The sequence below is a fragment of the Nanorana parkeri genome, unplaced genomic scaffold (genome assembly GCF_000935625.1).
Source record: "Nanorana parkeri isolate BGI_ZX_2015 unplaced genomic scaffold, ASM93562v1 scaffold1118, whole genome shotgun sequence".
Taxonomy (NCBI): Eukaryota; Metazoa; Chordata; class Amphibia; order Anura; family Dicroglossidae; genus Nanorana; species Nanorana parkeri.
The window spans coordinates 325,756-345,460 of record NW_017307386.1 but is presented as its reverse complement, the minus strand read 5'-3'; positions in this window follow the sequence as shown (position 1 = coordinate 345,460).

The window sequence follows — 19,705 nt, the reverse complement described above, 5'->3', positions numbered from 1 at the left end:
CATTGTAAAGGCAATATCTGCACTATAGTGGAGCACTGGTTGGGAACTGCTATTCTTCAGCATCCTGATGTAGCACACTGCTACACTGCTGAACCAGTTAAATTAAATGATTTTTTAGCACAATAGAGCCTACTAAAAACAGAAGATATATGCAATATAGCCTATATGGTATAGTTTCATTTTTTTTTATTGTGCAGCCTAATTAAACAGTGAGCTCTAGCAAGACGTTGATAAACTGCAGTTTCCAGCTAGTGCTCCACCATTCCCTAGATTTTGCCCCTCATCCATTAACTTTTCTTCCCATTTTCGTTATAATCACTTAATTGAATGTAACGTTTATGCCATATACCTTTTTACTGTTAATATATTGGTAAAATTTTTTGGGGTTCTTTTTACTATCTGCGGCGATATGCTTTTCGCACTCAGTTTTAGATGCCCGGATTTCTAGTTTGCATTAAATACAATTATGTATTTAATTGTGTAAATACATATACACAATTATACACAAGTATACACATATACATATACACACTCTACAAACAAAACAAACTGACCTGCATTTACTGCAGGAGTGACCCCAATTATGAATGGACACACATTTTCTAGTTTATATAATGATGTTTACATACATAATAGGTGTCTTATGATCTACTTAATAGTGCATTGCATGCAAACTCGTGTATGTGACATGTATATATTCATGACATATAAGCCCTTCTTTATGTAAATGTTAAATAAAACAAATGGAGTCTTTAACTAGTCCTCTACAGTAAAGGATTAAAAGTGTCTAAATCGTGTATGTGGTATCTTCATCTGCGTATATATACAGCCTTACCCTCCCTGGCTACATGTGAATTTAAAACCTGTAATAAACAAGGACAAAGTAAATAATACTTACCCCACGGAGCACTGTATACAATGACCTCGAGAACATATCTTCCTAGTTTTGGCAGTACAATCATAGTGTCTGACTTTCAATGTGGTATAGTCTTCTCTCTTCTGTGTCTGCAGTGACAGACAAATTACATTTCAGTCAATTTAAAACGATTTACTTTTCAACATTCTCTCCCTGCCAATTAATGGCTTTAATTTGCTGCGTTACGACCCTGTAAATTGCTGCCACAGAAAAGATAATTGAGAGCCACTCGATCTTTTACGGAAAACAGTCCTGACTGTTCCAGCAATCTTACTTTTTTTTATCAGCAGTGCAATTAAGGGAGATTTAAAGCACACAGACGCACTGGAAGTTACATACTAAAAGGAGTAGGGGCTGTTCATTTAGTAAACGGAATGTTCACTATACAATGTAAATGCTAGTCAATAAGGTAAACCTTTATATGCCTTGAATTTTCAATCATGTGCTAGCATAAACCCTGTTTTTTCACCCAATATTGGGTTTTCAAAGTGGGCATAAGCTCAACGTATTTACCAACATTCACTTTGCAAAATAAACATTAACTTATAGCCCTTACTCTGTAATTAAAATAACTCTATAGTAACCAATCAGACCCAATAACCAATATTGAATTTATTTAAATAAAATTAGAGAGCAGAAGAAGGGTTTCTGGAGAGGTATACAGACAATGACCATATACATATATATAAAAAAATATCAAAATTTATTGGACATAAAACTAATAAATAAATAAGAATGAATCCAATTCATCGAAACTGCAATGCTATCCGAGAGTTTAAGGTTTGCATATGCCCAGTGAAGTCCATACACTTAAATTTAAGGAGTCAAGATAGTGAAGCTATCCTTCATACAGTGTCCAAATACATGTCTAGCTTAATCCGGCCCGACGCGTTTCGCAGATGGCTTGTTCAGAGGACCAGTGTATATTGATCTAGCAATAACAAATTTTTTTGCATAGAATTAATCTCTTAATGTATGGTCACATAGGGCACAGAGCAACATTGTACAGCAAGGATCAAAATTTCCACAAATTTGGGTCTCCAAGTACCGGTCTGCGGGCCAACTCCGGCCCACGGGCCGGTACTATGTGGCCCACAGCCAGCTGACATGGCAGGTACACGGTCGCAGACCGCGTACCTGACTTGCGGGAGAAGCTCCACGGTCTGCATCTGTGTCAGATGCAGACCGCAGAGCAGTTCCTGTCAGCTCTGGCTTCCTTCGGCCGGAGCTCTGACAGTTCTGAGCTCCAGCCGAAAGATAGAATGTATGTGAGCAGGATCGATGCCTGGTTATCTGGGGTGATAGTGAGGTCTGCTGCAGACCTCACTAATCACTCACAGATAAACCAGGGATCGATCCTACTCACAGCCTCCTCCCTGCAAAGACGTGAACAGGTGAGGGGGCCTGGGGGGAAGGGGTTGAGTGTATTATAATTTTGTATGGGGGTGTACGATCTGCCCATCTTGGACAGGCAGATCGTACTTGCGATGATTGCAGTGCTGAGCGGGCAGTGTGCGCTTGCGGCATTTGTCTTCCCACCACGCCACCAACCCGCCAAAAATCGTATGATTTTCGACAGGTTTTCCAGCGTGCTTGGAAGACGAAAGTCGTACGACCTTACAGTAGAAGCGGTCGCACGCTGCCCATACACCTGCCGATTATCGTACGATCGCGGGATCACCCACAACTATCGTACGATAATCGGCAGGTGTATGGGCCCCTTTAGTGTATGTGTATATTAGGCCCCATTCACACCTACAGTAATTTAAGTTGTGATTAGAGATTCCTGTGTCAGGAACTTGCGTTTTCCTGCAGCAGGAATCCCTAATCTGCCGTTTACAAGTGGCAACTATCAAAAGATAAGAATTATTTAAGAGGGTGTGTTTAGGGGCGGAGTTAAGGCCGGTGCAGGGTTAAGGCCGTGACACACTGCACGCAAAGCAGCGCGGAGCGGTGGCGTGCTGCCTTTGCGAGCAGTGTGTCATGCCATTTTCTCCTGGGCACCTCAGCTGGTGGAGCTGAGAGTGCCAAGATGAACAATTTCAACTTTAGCCAATCGACTCGCGCTTATAAACCGGCGCGACGGGATGCGGGAGACAAGTGATATAATCATTCCAAAGCAAACTCCCCCCATCCCCCCCACCAGGTAGAGCTCCCCCAATCAATTCAAAGCACACCATATAAGAGCTTGTGTATAACCGGCTATCCCTATAATAAGGGAAAGGTTAGTACCTCAATAGTAACCCAGGAAGAGATCTCTGACGTGTCCTCAGCTTACAGCTTCATGGCATTCTCCAAGTTAGCCCAGCAAATCCCCCTCCCTTAAATAGCCCCCGTCGCTGAATTGGACCGACCAGACACCGGTGTTCTGGTCGCCGATCAGCGATGTGGACTCCTCATGGCGCATGCGCGAGTCCGGCACGCATGCGCTATACATGCCCCACCCGCCGCTGCCTGGGCAACAAGGGAAGCCCCCTTGGTTGCGTACAGGAGTAGGGTGGCTCTCACAGCACAGATTGCAGATTCATGCCGCGGGAGCGGACACCTATACCTAGGGGCCAGGTCGATTGAGTATATGGAGTCCAGAGGTCCCAGGCCATGACACCACATCGGTCTCTGTACTGCATGAACCACAGCCAATGAGGAACTCCACCCAAGAAGAAAACTCATCTTTTATGATTGATTAAATTAAAAGCCTGTACTGAACAATATACAGCAATCTGCATAGAGAATAAGTTATATTTACTATACACTATTCACAACTAATTACAGTTCCCATGATCACATTGATATTCGTTTCAATACATTGTCTTAAGAAATACATCATATTGCATGATTAACCAAGTCAATCTAATTTGAGCCTAAATTATAACATAATTGGAGAACCTTGTCCATTTGTTTACAAACTATTATTATCTTTTGAAATACATCATATTACTTCATAGGTACAACCCATCTTTTACAAAATTGTACATTATCTTTTTAAGATAAATTGTACCGCAGCGCTGAATACTGAAAAATGGCCTGGATGGGAAGGGGGTTTAACACCGCGGATGTCAACTGGTTAAAAAATTAAAAGTGATAAAAAAAGTTTAAAAAAATTAAGAAACAGTAAATATAATTGACACTAACCCTGCCGCCCTGCCATCTGGTTGCCATTCTCCATTGATGGGAAGGGTGGGGGGGTTCGCGGAAGGGAGGGTAAGAGGAGAGAGTCCTCACACAGCAGAATGTGCTGCCCGGCGGTGCCTGCGGCACATTCTGCAGGACTGGTGACCGCCTCTCCTGCCCTGCTGCACAGCCGCCCATACATTCTGCGGGTGGCTGTGTGGCAGGAAAGGAGCGGCACTATCTCGGGGGGGGGCCCTCTTCTTCCTCGCTGGGACCCCCCAAGTGGTGGAACGCCAGGGCCCGATCACATTTGCGACCGTTGTGACCCTTGTAGTTTCGCCAGTGGATTTCAACCAGTCCCCAGGACAGTTTTCCCAATGTCTCAGCACCTAGGGTAGAGGGTTGCCTGTTCCAGCACCTGGTGCCAGTATCCCTCTGTATTAATTTGCGAGGCATGCTTTGGAGACATTTGCTCTCACTTCCTGTTATGTCTACATGACAGGAAGTAAAGAGAAGTCTTGAGTGGGATGCAGAATGGCAAAAAACACCAATAAATATTTTTATCCCTTACCTACTTTATTCAAAATTTTTTTTAAAAAGTTTTGAGATATGCATGAGGTGACAGGGTCTCTTTAAATCACATTACTTATTAATGACCCCTGATCTACAATGAATATACACTGCAGACACATTTATTTATACATAAATAAGTGCTACAGGTCTATGTGTCCTCAGATGATGATATTTAAGTTTTGAATTTCTTCAGTATACATACCACAACGCTGCAGAGTTGTCAGCACCCTGGGATCTCCTGTGTTGGCTTGTCACTCTAGGGGGCGTGGCTATCACCCATGTGACTTCATCCCGGCAGCATCCCCTTGGTGGGCGGGGCCAGCCGTCCATTGCTGCTGTATTGGAATCCTGGGCTCCGCCCTCCAGATATCTATATAGATATCTATATAGATATCTATATATCTATATAGATATCTATATAGATATCTATATATATATAGTGGCAGCAGACAGATAAAAATGTCTGGGGTCAAGTGTAATACTGAAGTTCTTCCTCTAGAGGGAAGTGCTGAGAGGGCTGGAGGCTTGGAGGTAACAAACCCAGCTGGAGCTAGCTGGCTTGTTAGGGCCTCTACAAGAACTCCCAGCCTCCTAAAGCTGGCCATGCACCTTAAGCTGCCCACACATCTTACAATTTATCTGCTGATTTTCTGTGGTCAGATGGAAAAGGTGCAACAGATTCCTCCATCTACACTTAACTGTGTGGATGGAGTAATCTCCACCTGGGCCAATCTGTTGCACTTTTTCCATCTGACCACAGAAAAACTGCAGATAATTGCAAGGTGTATGGGCACCTTAAGAAAGCAGCTCCACCTTGCAACCAATCTGTGTAATTGGGGAGCGGATCACCTGTGTGGTGAGAACCAGCCTGTGTGGCAATCCACCTGTGTGATGAGAACCAGCCTGTGTGGCAAATAAGTTGGAAAAAGTACCTGTGTGACTGTGAGAGAAACAGTTGGGACTAGTCTGAGAAACAGACATAGATAGAGGACCAGTGGGTCAAAGCGGCAAGACGCTGAAGGTAAAAGCCAAGAAGCTTAATCTGTGTTTTTGTTGCCAGTACTGTGTACTTTATGTTTGAAAACCCCTGCGAGGGAAAACCTGTGTGGACTTTTGAGTAAATAAAAGAGGGAAGGAAGCCCTAAAAATAAGTTGTATGTGAGTGGAAGGGTCCTTAATTAGTCCTGAAGCACAGCAACCCAGCAGGTCTCTCTCACACTAGCCACAGCTGATCACTTTCTCCTTAACTCCTACACTCCTCTCTGGAGTTGCTGTCCTTTTAAACTGCTTCCTGAAGATTAACCCCCTCTGGTGGCCCTTAAGGGTACCACAACCCAAACAATGGTGAAATATATCGACCGTCAACAACCCAGCCTTGCTGTCCTCTACATATAAAGACATGCTGTCCTGTCTGCCTCAACGCAGAGGTGTATGAGGCAAACATGGACAGCTCACAATGCACCGGAGAGAGCGCATCAGCATTTTGATGCTGTCTTCCAGGTCTGTGTTCTACTGTAAAGTTGAACTCTTGGAGGGACAGAGACCACCTGGTTACTCTGGCATTAGTGTGCCTGTTCTGTCTCATCCAGGTCAATGGGGCATGGTACAACACCAAACAGAAATTCTTGCCTAACAGAAAGTACCCCAGAGAATCCAAGGCCCACTTTATGGCCAAACACTCTCATTCTACCACAGCACAGTTTTTCTCTGCTGCCGTCAGTTTCCTACTAAGAAAAACTATGGGGTGTTCTTTCCCATTGACCTCTTGAGACAGCATGGCCCCTAAACCCTCACTTGAGGCATCTGTCTGCACAATGAAGTCTTTTTAAATCTGACGCTACCAGCAACGGATGCTGACCCAATGCAGTTTTAAGCTTTACAAAGGCTTCTTCAGCACTGGCATTTCATGGAACCATCACTGACTTTCTGCCTCTTGTCAGGTCAGTCAGTGGTGCGGCAATAGAGACAAAATTAGGGACAAACTGCTGATAATGCCCAACTATGCCCAGAAAAGCATACATCTGTTTATTCATTAGGGGTAAGGCCAGTTCTGAATGGCTTCCACTTTGTTAATTTGCGATTTCCCCAGACCTCTACCTACAACATATCCCAGGTACCTGGCCTCTTCCATCCCAATAGCACACTTCTCGGGGTTAAGCCTAAGCCCTTCTTTTCTCAGAGAGTCCCACACAGCCTGAACCCGGGGAAGATGGGACTCCCATACCGTACTGAAGATGACAATGTCATCCAGGTAGACTGAGGTATGTCTCAGGTGAGGGCGGAGTGTCCTATCCATTGCCCTTTGGTAGGTGGCTGGGGCAGAGTGTAACCCAAAAGGCATTCTCTTATATTAAAATCACCCTCAGGGGTGGAAAAAGCAATTTTCTCCGTGGCTTCCTTGGTCAAGGGTATCTGCCAGTACCCCTTTGTAAGGACTAGGGTGGTGATATACTGGGCAGGTCCCAACCTCTCTATTAATTAATCGACCCGGGGCATGGGATACGCGTAAAATTTTGACAGCTCATTGAGCTTCCTGAAGTCGTTGCAGAATGGCAGAGTGCCGTTGGGTTTCGGTACCAACACTATGGGACTTGACCATTCACTCTGCGACTCTTCGACATCAAGCTCAAGCATTTTCTGAACCTCTTCGAAAACAGCCTTTCTATGGGCTTCTGGGATGTGGTACGGCTTTACCTGAACTTTTACATAGGGATGTGTCACAATATCATGTTTAATTACAGATGTGCATCCTGGCAGTCCTGAAAACATGTCTTTATTTCTCTGCAGAAATTCTTTTACTTGTCTAGGGTTTGGGCACGGTGGTAGCAATGTGTACCAAATCGACACCTGCCGACTCTACACCCACCCATATTACGGCAGAAACCTGCTCTCTTGGGTTTTAACAAGTTTATGTGGTAGATCTGTTAGTTTCCTTTTCCCGGGCTGATGTACTCGGTAGTTTACCACCCCTACATTCTCGACCACCTCATATGGTCCCTGCCATTTTACCAGAAACGTACGTTCTACTGTGGGTATCAGCAGGGCAGCCATCAGAAATTTTGGGGCCCCTTACACAGCTTTAGCCCCCCCCCTTGCCGCCCACTCCACACACACCCCAGTGCATGTGTTTTTTTTTTTCGAATGCAGATGGTGGGGGCAGGGGTTTGGTTTAAATTTGTATTTATTTTTTACTTTGGTTTTTTTTTACTTATCACCTTTTTATTTTTTAAATTTTTATTCCCATTTTTAATTATAATTTTTTGATGTATTAACATTTTTAATTGTTATTTATTTTTTGACAATTTTTTTTCACTTGACTTCACTGATATTACACAGGAGCCCCTGTGTGATAGCATTTGGAGGTGACAGGTTCTCTTTATTGACCCCGTCACCTCCACCACAGGAGTTCTAGCACAGCACTGTGCACGTTCTCCTGTGACAGGAGTCTGTGAGTACAGCATTCGTGTGTCACTGCTCACACAGAGCAGAGCAGAAAACGGAGCAGAAAACGGACGTTCAACCCCCTCCTTCCTGATCTAGTTTGCTGTGATCCCGGGTGCTCCAGAAGAGCGGGGGACTCCAAAGAGCACGGCAGAAAGGGATCCAGAGGGCAGGGAGCGATATTAGAGGGAGCGGCTGGGGACACGGCCACCGGAGAGAGGGGAGGGGGGGGGAGGAGAGGGAGGAGCAGGCTGTTTACAAGTGATTTTGGATGGCTGTACTGCCGCTCAAGATCACCTGTACAAAATGGCTCCCACTTTACATTTAGCCTTGCTGCCTGCCCGGAGCCGTGTTAAGGGCCGATTCACAACACAAAGGCTGTGTTCCATGGCGTTCAACCTCTGGAACGCAAGCTGGCTGGCTCCCTGCATTCAGGGGTGGGAGGGGGCATGGTGGTGCATTGAATGGCACTTCAGCCACACCCCTTGCTTGCTGTACAATCGCCCGCACCCGGAATGCAGGCACATTAGTGCTTGCGTTCCGGTCCAGTGCGATCTGCAAAAATAGTGCTTGCAGTATTTTTGCAGATCGCACTGGACCGGAACGCAGGCACTAGTGTGTCTGCTTTCCGCGCGATTGCACTGGGGGCGTGACTGCGGTGCCATTGATTTCAATGCACCGCCACGCCCCTTCCCACCCCTGAATGCAGGGAGCCAGCCAGCTTGCATTCCAGTGCGTTTCAGAGGCCGAACACTCTGGAACGCAGCCTTTGTGGTGTGAACAGGCCCTCAATGTAGAAAAAAAAACTACTCGCCCGGCGCCCAGGACTGCCAGTCCCGATCGATAGGAATTCCACACCCTTGCATTACATTGTAATATTCCCTAATATAATCAATTTCGCTAATGTAAAGAAATTTCAGCACACAGGTTCTGGGCCTCTCACTTTCCCCCTCTTCTCAGTGATTTCTTCTTATGTTCTTAAGCTGCCCATACACCTGACGATTATCATACGATAATCGCGGGTGATCCTGCGATAGTACGATAATCGTAAGGTGTATGGGCAGCATGCGACCATTTACGCTACGGTCGCACGATTTTCATATAACGAGCACGCTAGATAATAGATTTTCGGCGGGTTGGTAGAGCGATCGCAAGACGAAAGCCGCACGGCACGAGGTACGCAAGCGCACACTGCCCGCTCACCATTGCAATCATCTGCAAGCCTTCCCCTCAGCGGGAAGGACTTGCAATGATATCAAGTACGATCTTCCTGTCCATGATGGGCAGGTCGAACGAAATTTGAATCACCTTACAACCATCGCACAACAAAAGTTATGCAATGGTTGTAAGGTGTATGGGCAGCTTTACACAGATCCCAGTGTCTGCACCTGCACTTTATTGTTACTATAGAAGGTTGTGTCCCTGAAGGTGTTGAGACACACACACTATCTCTCTCCTCCCCTCCCCCTTCCACTCCCCTCCCCCCTTCCACTGCCCTCCCCCCTTCCCCAGCTCGGGAGCAGGGGGCAGATCATAGACACATAACAAACGATCCTGTATACAGGACACACAGCAGTTAAGAGGACTTATATGAGGAGATCTGAAGATGGGACATTGCAGAGCTGACAGCCAACACAGCACGACCTCATCAGCTTGAAAGTCAGCAATTCTCTGAGGGGAGGGGGGAAAGAGTAGGACACAGATCGACCATGCTGAGAGGAGGGAGGGAAGCATTAGAGAGACCCACCGTCCAATGCTAAGAAGCTCTCAGCATCGGTCGATCTGTCTCTCCCCAGTCTCTGTCACAACCCCCACCATCCCCGGGGCCTCTGTCTGATGGGAAACACTTACTTTTCCCCTCCGTGCCCAGGACCAGGCAAATGGTACTATTCTTATAATTCTATAGGGAAAAATTATATCTTGGAGCCCGGGCCTTATAATGGTACTGGCCGTGCCCCCCTGACGGCGGTCCTGGGTATCGGTACCGCCACCCGTCCCCAACCTGAAATTGTCTTAGTTTTACCAGTTGTATACCTTCTGCACCTCTTGGGCCCTCTGAAGATGTTTCTATACTAAAGATCTTTACATTTAAGATCCGTTCTCTCATCTGAGAGATATGCTCAATTATTGTTTTATGTGGAGAAGACTCACTTTCCCACGTCTCCTTCACCAAGTCCAGTAATCCACGGGGCCTCTGTCCATACGCCAGCTCAAAAGGTGGGAACCCCGTGGACGCCTGAGGGACCTCCTGAATGGCAAACAGGAGCGTGGTGAGTAAGTAATCCCAGTCTTTTCTGTATAACCCTTTTGAACATCATCTTCAGAGTTTTATTAAACCTTTCAACCAGCCCGTTGGTCTGGGGGTTATAAACAGATGTTCGCAACTACTTGATCTGGAATAGCTTGCACACATCTGCCTTCACCCCGGACATAAACTGGGTCCCCTGGTCGGTTAAAATGTCCCTTGGGAAGCCAGTTCTAGAAAACATATAAAATAACTCACATGCAATGGCTTTGGATGTAGGATTTCTTAAAGGTACTGCCTCTGGATACCTTGTGACATAATCGAGAACCACCAGGATATATCGGTGTCCCTGAGCAGACTTCTCTAGGGGACCCACCAGATCCATCGCAATGCGTTCGAAGAGCACCTTGATTATTGGCAGAGACACCAGGGGGTTCTGTAGTGTGGCGCTGGAACGGTCAACTGGCAAGTGGGGCAGGACGAACAGTACCCCTTAACTTCTGCACTTATCCCAGGCCAGTAAAACCGGTCTGTTATCCGTGCTTCGGTTTTTTCCACTTCCGGGTGACCTCCTAGGGCATCATTGTGAGCCAGGTCTAGCACCATTCACCGGTAAGGCTGGGGTACCAGCAACTATTACACAACTTATCCCTGTATTTCATACACTCTGTAAAACAAATAATTATTTACAGCAAAGTAGGGAAACCTTTTCTCAGCATCAGGTGTTTCAGGTACCCCATTGACAACAGTTACTTGTTCTTTAGCATTAACCAATGTGGGGTCACGCATTTGAGCCATGCCAAACGCGCCCCTGGACACATCTAGGTCAGGGTGTGCCAGACTAGAGGGTCCCTCCCCCCTATTCACCCTGAGTATAACATTTAATGTTATCCTCTCCAATCATTACTTGTGCCAGAGAGAGCAGTTCCGTCTCACAATCACATCATGTATAAGACTACTCACCACCCCAACCTTTTGGACAGCCAAACTTTGGCGGGAGAGTGATTCACCAACACAGTACAAACTGGCCCACCTCCAGGTCAAGATGGGTAGTGAAGGTTGTGTGGGCATAGAGGGACACCCTTTGAATAGATCTGCACTCCATAGGCTCTTCCTGTAGGGGACACTGTGCCTGGGTATGGACCCAAGCTCTACACCGCAAACACTGTATATCGACTGGTTTTTGAGTAGTGACAGGCCTCTGCAGAACCGGGGAAGATGATTCTGGGATGCTGGTTCTAGGGTTTGTGGCGAGACCACCATCTTGACTACTAGCTCTGCGGTCTTGGGGCCTCCATGGCTGACCCAGCGTTGCAGATGCTCTGCTAGGGACCTCAGGTAATGGCCAATCACGACCCTTTTGACTATTTGAGCTCCAGTCAGGGTCTCTGGCTGTAACCACTTCCTACACAGCTGCACCAAGTCATGCATTTGGGACCTTGGTGGCTGGTCAGGGTGGTACTTTCAGCTGTGTACCCGCTGAGCCTGGGCCACGACAGTTACCCCAAGGTGGGCCAGAATCTCAGCCTTCAGCCAGTCATAACTCTTTGCCTCTTCCAGTGGTAGGTCAAAGTACGCCTTTTGGGTATCACCTGTCAGAAATGGGGCGATGAGGCCGGCCCATTGGTCTTGGGGCCACCCTTCTCTCTCAGCAGTCCAAAGTCAAAAATGGTGAGGAACGCCTCCACATCATCATTGGATGAAAGTTTCTGCAGGAAATGACGGGCCCTTATGGACACTCGGTTACCAGAGGCGACCACGGCATGTTCCTGCCCCTGTGCAAGTTGCAAGTGTTCGCACGGCCTCCTGTAGGGCAGTTACCTGCAGCTGTGTGACTTCCTGCTATGCTGTAAATTGTGCAGCCAGCAAACGGGTGTTTTCCTGCTGGGCTGCGACAGCCAGTGCCAGGGCTTGTCGTTGCTGAGCCAGTGCCTCCTCATGGCGTGTCTGCGCCTGCACATTAGCTAAGGCCTGCTGCTTAATCAGCTCCTCCATGGCTGTGGACTTTAGTGCAGCCTTAGCCCAGGACATGCAAATGGTACAATGCCACTTTAAATGTCAGTTTTTTACAGAAAAGTCCACGTGCTAGAGATAGCGTCCTACCCGCATTCTCCACCACTTGTAAAGTTGGAAAGCTCACAGAGCACTCACACAGAGGTTATTCCACAAACAAAAGTTTTGATTTTCCTCTTCAGGGCAGTCAAAATGGGGAAACACAAATATAAGCTTAACTTTACCAGAAACTCAAAGTAAAAGTCTGTATCTTCGCCACAAATAACAAAACATAAATGAAATGTGCCTCACCGACTTGTTGTACAAAAGTTCCAAACCTGGGGAAATCCCTTCCCAGGAATATTAGTCCTGAAACACAGCAGCACAGCATCTCAGCATGTCTCTCTCACACAAGCCACAGCTGGTCACTTTCTCCTCAGAAAGAATAACCCCTTTGGTGTCAACCCAAACAGTGGCGAAATTTATCAGCCGTCAACAACCCAGCCTTGCCGTCCTCTATACTATATAGATTTTATTGTATAGTTCTGCTAATCCCTGTGCAGAGGCTGCTAAGACTTTACTCATACTCTTGGTTTCATAAGATTTACATTTTCTAGTCATTTACATCACTTTCTATGGAACAATGATGAGTTAAACAAAAAATTATCCATCTCTCTTCTATCTCTCTCCAGCAGAAGTCAATTAGATTTTTTCTGTTGCTGTTAAATTAAACATGATTTCAGGAGGCGTTGAACAGCATACTGTGTTATCTGTGAGGGGTGATAGGCATCTGAAATCTTTCTCAATGCCCCTTTGTTCTAACATATTAATATTACTGTTGTCTATAGTCCTAGTGGTTTCATAGCCAAAAAAGGAGAACCTTTTATCATCAGTTTTGTGAACATGTTTATGTTGGTCAAACACAGGAGGTTGGTTTCTTGCTTCTAGTTGTCAGCTGCTTGTGGACCATTGAGCATTGGATTTAGTGGTCCACAATGAATATCAAACTTGACAGATATTGGTAGTGGGCACTAGACTTGTGCGCCGTCAAAAAATTTGTTCCGTTTCGTAATATCTGTTATTTCGTAATTCGTGTCCGAAACTCCATTTGGATTCGTACGAAATACGAATTTTCATTAGTTTCGGCACATTTTCATAACTTTACGAACATTCGTTATGATGAAGTCAAAAAGCAAAATACCTTTGTTAATATTGGAGTTGAGTTGTTTTTTTTAATCCGAAATCCGAAATTCGGATCCGAAATTCGTTATTTCGTATTTCGTTTGGTTGACCAATTCGTACAAAATACGAATTTTCATTAGTTTCGGCACATTTTCGTAATTATTTTCGTAATTCGTATTACAATACAGGCAGGAAATACGAAATTCCGTTAACGGATTTTCGTCCCGTTACGCACATTCGTTATATTGAAGTTAAAAAGCAAAATACCTTTGTTAATATTGGAGTCGATGGTAGTTGTTTTTTTATCCGCAATACGGAATTCCGTTAACAGAGTTCAGATCCGAAGTTCGTATTTCGGATAAAAAAAAAAAATTACCATCAACTCCAATATTAACAAAGGTATTTTGCTTTTTAACTTCATCATAACGAATGTTTGTAACGGAATTTCGTATTTCCTGCCTGTATTGTAATGCAACTCTCAGCAGCACAAGAGAAAACCTCTGATTGGTCAACCAAACGAAATACGAATTCCGTTAACGGATTTTGGATCCGAATTTCGAATAAAACAAAAAACTCATCAACTCCAATATTAACAAAGGTATTTTGCTTTTTAACTTCATCATAACGAATGTTTGTAACGGAATTTCGTATTTACTGCCTGTATGCATTGTAATGCAACTCTCAGCAGCAGCGGATCCATATTTCGGATAAAAAAAAAAATCTTGTCATTTTGTTCAACCTCATTTACAGGGGTAATATTAGTTCCCGTTTCAAAGAAATTCAGATCCGAAATTCGTTAACGGAATTTCGTATTTCGGATATAATTCGGAAACTGCAATTCGGATTTCGGATGCTTCTGAATTTACGAATTTCAGGAAAATTAACGAAACGAATCACACATGTCTAGTGGGCACTCCAATCCTGTTTTTTTGTTTGCACTGTAGTGGACATGGATATATACGTTGTGCAATTTGACAAGTGTTGTGTTGTGTACTAGAAGAGTCTCATTCATTTACTTCAATAGGACTAGATAAGTCCATAAAAAGCTCTCAACGTCAAGAAAACAAAGTGTGTTATCAATAGAAACACCGATCCCAGACAAAGGGAAAACACCGTATTTATTTGCATTATTAATACTGTAGCCCCTACCACCTTTAGTGGAGTGGCTGCTAGAAATTCTGTGATTGCCAGAGCTGTAGTCAGTCTGGTTGAATTATAGTTGGTGTTTATCTGGTTAATTCCAGGTGTTCTGACATTGATTGTACCTACCTGTGAAGTGTGCTGCAGTGTGAGGCAACCAATGACCCAGATAGCAAGCAATTGAGCTGCAAGTTTGAAAATTACTTGCTAAACTATTGCTAGACTTGCCAAGCTTCACAATTTTGTTGCACAATTACAGCAAGTCTGCATTGCAAGTCTCCAGATCAGCGTGCTTTGCAAAAGTGCTGTACACTTGCAGAGCTCTTGCTAAGACCTGCAGGACTCTTGCTGTAGACTTGCCAAGCAACTTTGCTACAAATTCAAGTAGAACTTGTGCTGCAAGTGTTCTGCAAGTCTACAACTTGCCAGGAATGTGTGCAGCAAGTTAACAAGAATTACAATTTAACCCTGCCGCAAGTTTGTGGCAAGTTATCCTTGCTATCTGGGAATCACTCCCCAGATAGCAAGGATAACTTGCCACAAACTCATGGGGTTAATGCTATTGGGGCAGCAGGTTGCTAAAAAGGCTATGGATGACATGGGTATTCCAGCAGCTCCTTCGGGGGTGAGCACTACAATACAAACTGTGCTGTTCCTATAATAAGAAGGCGACATCTCATTGGGGTCAGGCAGGTGGTGGGGAGGGGGAGGGGGGGGGCGGCCATAGCATCCCAGGTTGCTAGGAGCACTTAGCAACCTGACGGTCTGCAAGGTATCCTGCCCACCTCAATGCCGTCATTGGTTGCCAAGAGCTGAGCGGGACGCTCTGGCTGGCATCCCGCTGAGCTCCTGGCAACCGGTGACATAAGCGAGCTGGGCTAGATGCCAGACAGAGCCACTGACAGCACAGTCCTGCATACTCTGCAACCACACAACTTCTCCCCCTTTCCATGACAACTGTTCCCTGTCAGCATCCCCGCCCCCCTCCCCCCACTCCAACCGGTGACACCCATAGGGACAGCCCTGAATACATATCTAAAAAAATATATATGATACTGATTTACACAGACTGTTAATTCCAGGATCGAAATGTTCTGCTTGTATGACCCTTTAACAGTTAATGCTCAGTAAAAAAAAAAAAAATCACATATACTAAGGTGTAAAGAACAGCTATTGATTGATGAAAGGCAAACAAGTTCTCTGTGAGCTGCCCCCCTTGCTTTATTGAACAGATAACATAAACATTGTTTTTATTGAATTTGTCGGCTGATGAAATCTGCAAAACTCTTATTGCATTTTTTTGTTGGTTGTTTTCCAGGAGAGAGAGGGAACAAGGTCTCATGATAAAGGATATTGTTCAGAGAAAGATCAATTTTAGAAATCTCTTGCTGAAGACTGTGGTGGTCCCAATTTATCTCGATAGAATATTATTTGCAATATGAATAGATATATGCACATTTACATGCTTTATCAGATGGTAACACCTCACTCTGTAGTCTTTATCTGGCTCAGTAATGAATTCAATTTACGGTTGTTGTGTTGGATAATTAGGCAGTAACTTACATTGGTTCTTTTAAAGAATCTAATAAACTTACCCTTGCAGGGGGTTACCTCTGCAGTGCAAGGGTTAAGTGCTCATTTTGTCGAAGAACTCAAATAAAGTAGATATACTCACCTGATCCTCAGGCCTGCCTGGCCACTGACATCACATCATTGACTTGCATTAGACGTGAGGATGCAGAGTGGCATTCCACAGCCAGAGCAGAGGGGGATTAAGGTGAGTGCTGACTGCTGAGGGAGTGAGGATCAGGTGAGTATATCTGCTTTATTTAAGCCCCCTAGACAAAACAAGCACTTAACCCTTGCAGCGTGGGGGTAGCCCCACGGCATGAATCATTTTTTTAATTTCCCAGAGTTCTTCTTTAAGCCTTTTGAAATGTGTCTGCAAACGGTTATATTTTTTTTACAAATGCCAAATAAATGTCATAAGATAAATATGTCAGTATAGGGATGTGGCTTGGCCACGTAACGACATGGCCACATGAGCTGAAGCCCCCGACGGGAACCCTGCTATACTGCAACCCTCAGCAGTCACCATAGTTCTAAAATCTTCCTCATTCTGCCCGATCCACCTCCTGTTAACCCTTCCGCCATGTCTAAAGGGAAGAACAAGGTGAAGGAGCCCTGCAGGCTCACCCACTTCTACCCCCTTCATGGAGTGAAGTGGTGATTAAAGATTGCGTTGGAGCCATGACTATGCCTCCCTCTCCTGGCTTGCACTCGTCCTGCAGAAGCAGTGAGGAGTCTGATATGGATGACGGCTCCCCTGCTCCTCTGCTCCAGCCTAATGACATGAATAGACCTGTCAGCTCTCTTCTGACCTCCCCTGCCTCCAAAGGACCTGTAAGTAAAAAAAAAAGTAGTAAAATGCAGTCTATAGCCCTGTGTGCTGCTTCTCAGGCTGTTTCTGACCAGCTTTCATTGCTGCAAAATGTACCGGTCTCTGATAATCCTGCATTAAGCAAATGCTCCTGTCCCTGAGATCTGAGCTACAACATGATTTTCAGTCTGCATTCAGCACCCTGCAAATACAGGTTACTGATATAGGGGAACACACTGATTATCTGGAAGCTAGAATGAGCAATTTCGCCTCAGCCTATAACAACCTGGCTGACGCATGTACTGATCACCAAGTCGTTCTCAACCAGCTTCAGGATAAAATAACAGATTTGGAGGACAGATCCAGGAGAAATAATGTAAAATTTAGGGGCATCGTTGAATCTGTGAGTTCTGTAGAGCTTCACACTTTCCTCCAACAGATGCTCAGGTCCTTGTTACTTGTCTTCCCTGCATCCGAATTGCTAATTGACAGGGCCCACAGGCTGAAACATCTTCCTGCCTCTGTCCCGAGGGATGTCATTGCCAGGCTGCATTATTTCCCTGTCAAGGAGGGGCTCTTGGTCGAAGCAGTTTGCCTCATTACCTGAAACATATGCATATACAGTTTCTCTCTTTAAGCCGATATTTCTGCGGCTACTGCTAAAAGAAGGAAATAATTCACTCCATATGTATTAACAAATATTACTACCCAGAACCATGTAACCCAAGTGGTCTAAACCTCACCCCTGTTAATTCACATTGTTCCAAAAAAAACTATAATCCTAGTAGTATAGGGGTGTTGAAATATATATCAATTTATTAAATAGCCTAAAAATACCATGATTCAAGCATAAAATACATACATGATTACTAGATTACTCAATTCCATTCTCAAGGTCATGATCTACAGAGAACATACAAGATTAATGAATTCCTCAATTCCAGTCTCATCTCATATTGAACATATTCTACATAATATTTAAAACCATAGGCAAAATCCCATTCAAATATTTCATATTCTTTTCACATGTTGTATTGCAAATATCCAACGCGTTTCATTCATTTACTTCATCAGGGAATATTGTGGCAGGGATCTAATTAAGAATATATAATCCATTGTTTATTAGTAAATCCATATATGTGCAATGCTCATTCTTTAGCATTTTATATGCTGTAACATGCTCACAGGATTATTGACCCTCCACTTACCCAAGGTCCAGGAATCATCCCAATGGTAGCCTCTATTAATAATCGCTTAATTACTCCAGTTAATATATATGCCCCCAATGTTCACCAGAATACATTTGTTTCCACTCTGATGAGTAAAATTGCCCCCATTTGTAAGGGCCACTTAATCATCTGTGAAGATTTCATTGAGCTTGTTGATACCAATCTAGATACCTCTAACAGATGGCCCAATCGCACCTTAATGTAATTTCTGCAAAATAAAGACTTATACGATGCTTGGCGATGTATGCATGGTTCTGAAAAAGATTACACCTACTTTTCTCATACCCAGAATTCATAATCCAGAATGGACATGTTTATAGTTGACAAATATACTTCGCAATATGCCTCTAAAGCGGAAAATTATCTTCTTCTTTATCACTTTTCTCAGACCCCTCCCACTGACTGTCTACCCTGTGGAGGCTTAATACTAGCTTACTCTCCAATGCTACATACAGAAAACATATCCAATGTGAACTCACATTTTTTTCAAATTAATACATCTACAGTGATCACTTCCTCAGTGCTTTGGAATGCCCACAAGGCTTTTATTAGAGGTTTGCTACTCAAAATAGGAGCTCATGAGAAGAGGAGGCTGCAGCAGAACATGCAAGACCTTTTGTCTCAGATACGTGTCTTGGGAATGCCCTGACCCTTCTACTTCCCGTGATCTGCAATTGCTGCGTCATAAATTGAGCCTCTTGTTGCATCACAATATGACTTTATGATCAAGAGGATGAAGCTTAAATTTTACTCTCAGGGCAACAAGCCAGGTTCATTTATTGCTCAGCAATTTAAAAAGCACACATTAGCTAATAAAATTCCCGACCTAGTTGATAAAAATGGTAATCAACTCAATAACCCTTTGGATATTGCTAATTGTTTTAGTGAATTTTATTCCTATCTATATAATTTAAAAGACTCCCTGGACTCCTCCAAACCTTTAGAGTAGGATATTCACGATTTCCTTTGTATCTTGAAATCTCCCTAAAATCTCCTCTGAGCAGCTAGGTTCCCTCACTCACCCTTTCTCCCCGTGTGAAATGACAAAAGTAATCTCTAATCTTCCTCTGCACAAAGCCCCCGGCCCTGACAGCTTCAGTTCTGAGTTCTACAAGACCTTTTCAGCAACTCTAAATCCGTATTTGTCCCAATTTGCAAATTAACCAGCCTCTACTGGTCAATTTTTTTAAAGAATCGCTGGAAGCTCTTGTAGTAACGATCCCAAAGCATGACAAATCTCTGGAAGATCCTGTCAATTATCGTACTACCGTGTTTCCCCGAAAGTAAGACCTACCCCGAAAGTAAGACCTAGCGCTATCTTCAGTGATTTCTGTAATATAAGACCTACCCCGAAAATAAGACCTAGTTCGGTGGTAGGTCTTATATTACAGAAATCCGCTAGGTCTTACTTTCGGGGTAGCTGCACATAAACTGAATTTTAAATGTAAAGCCCGGCCGCAGCACCCGCCCCGCCCACACGCCAGCCGCAATTCCCA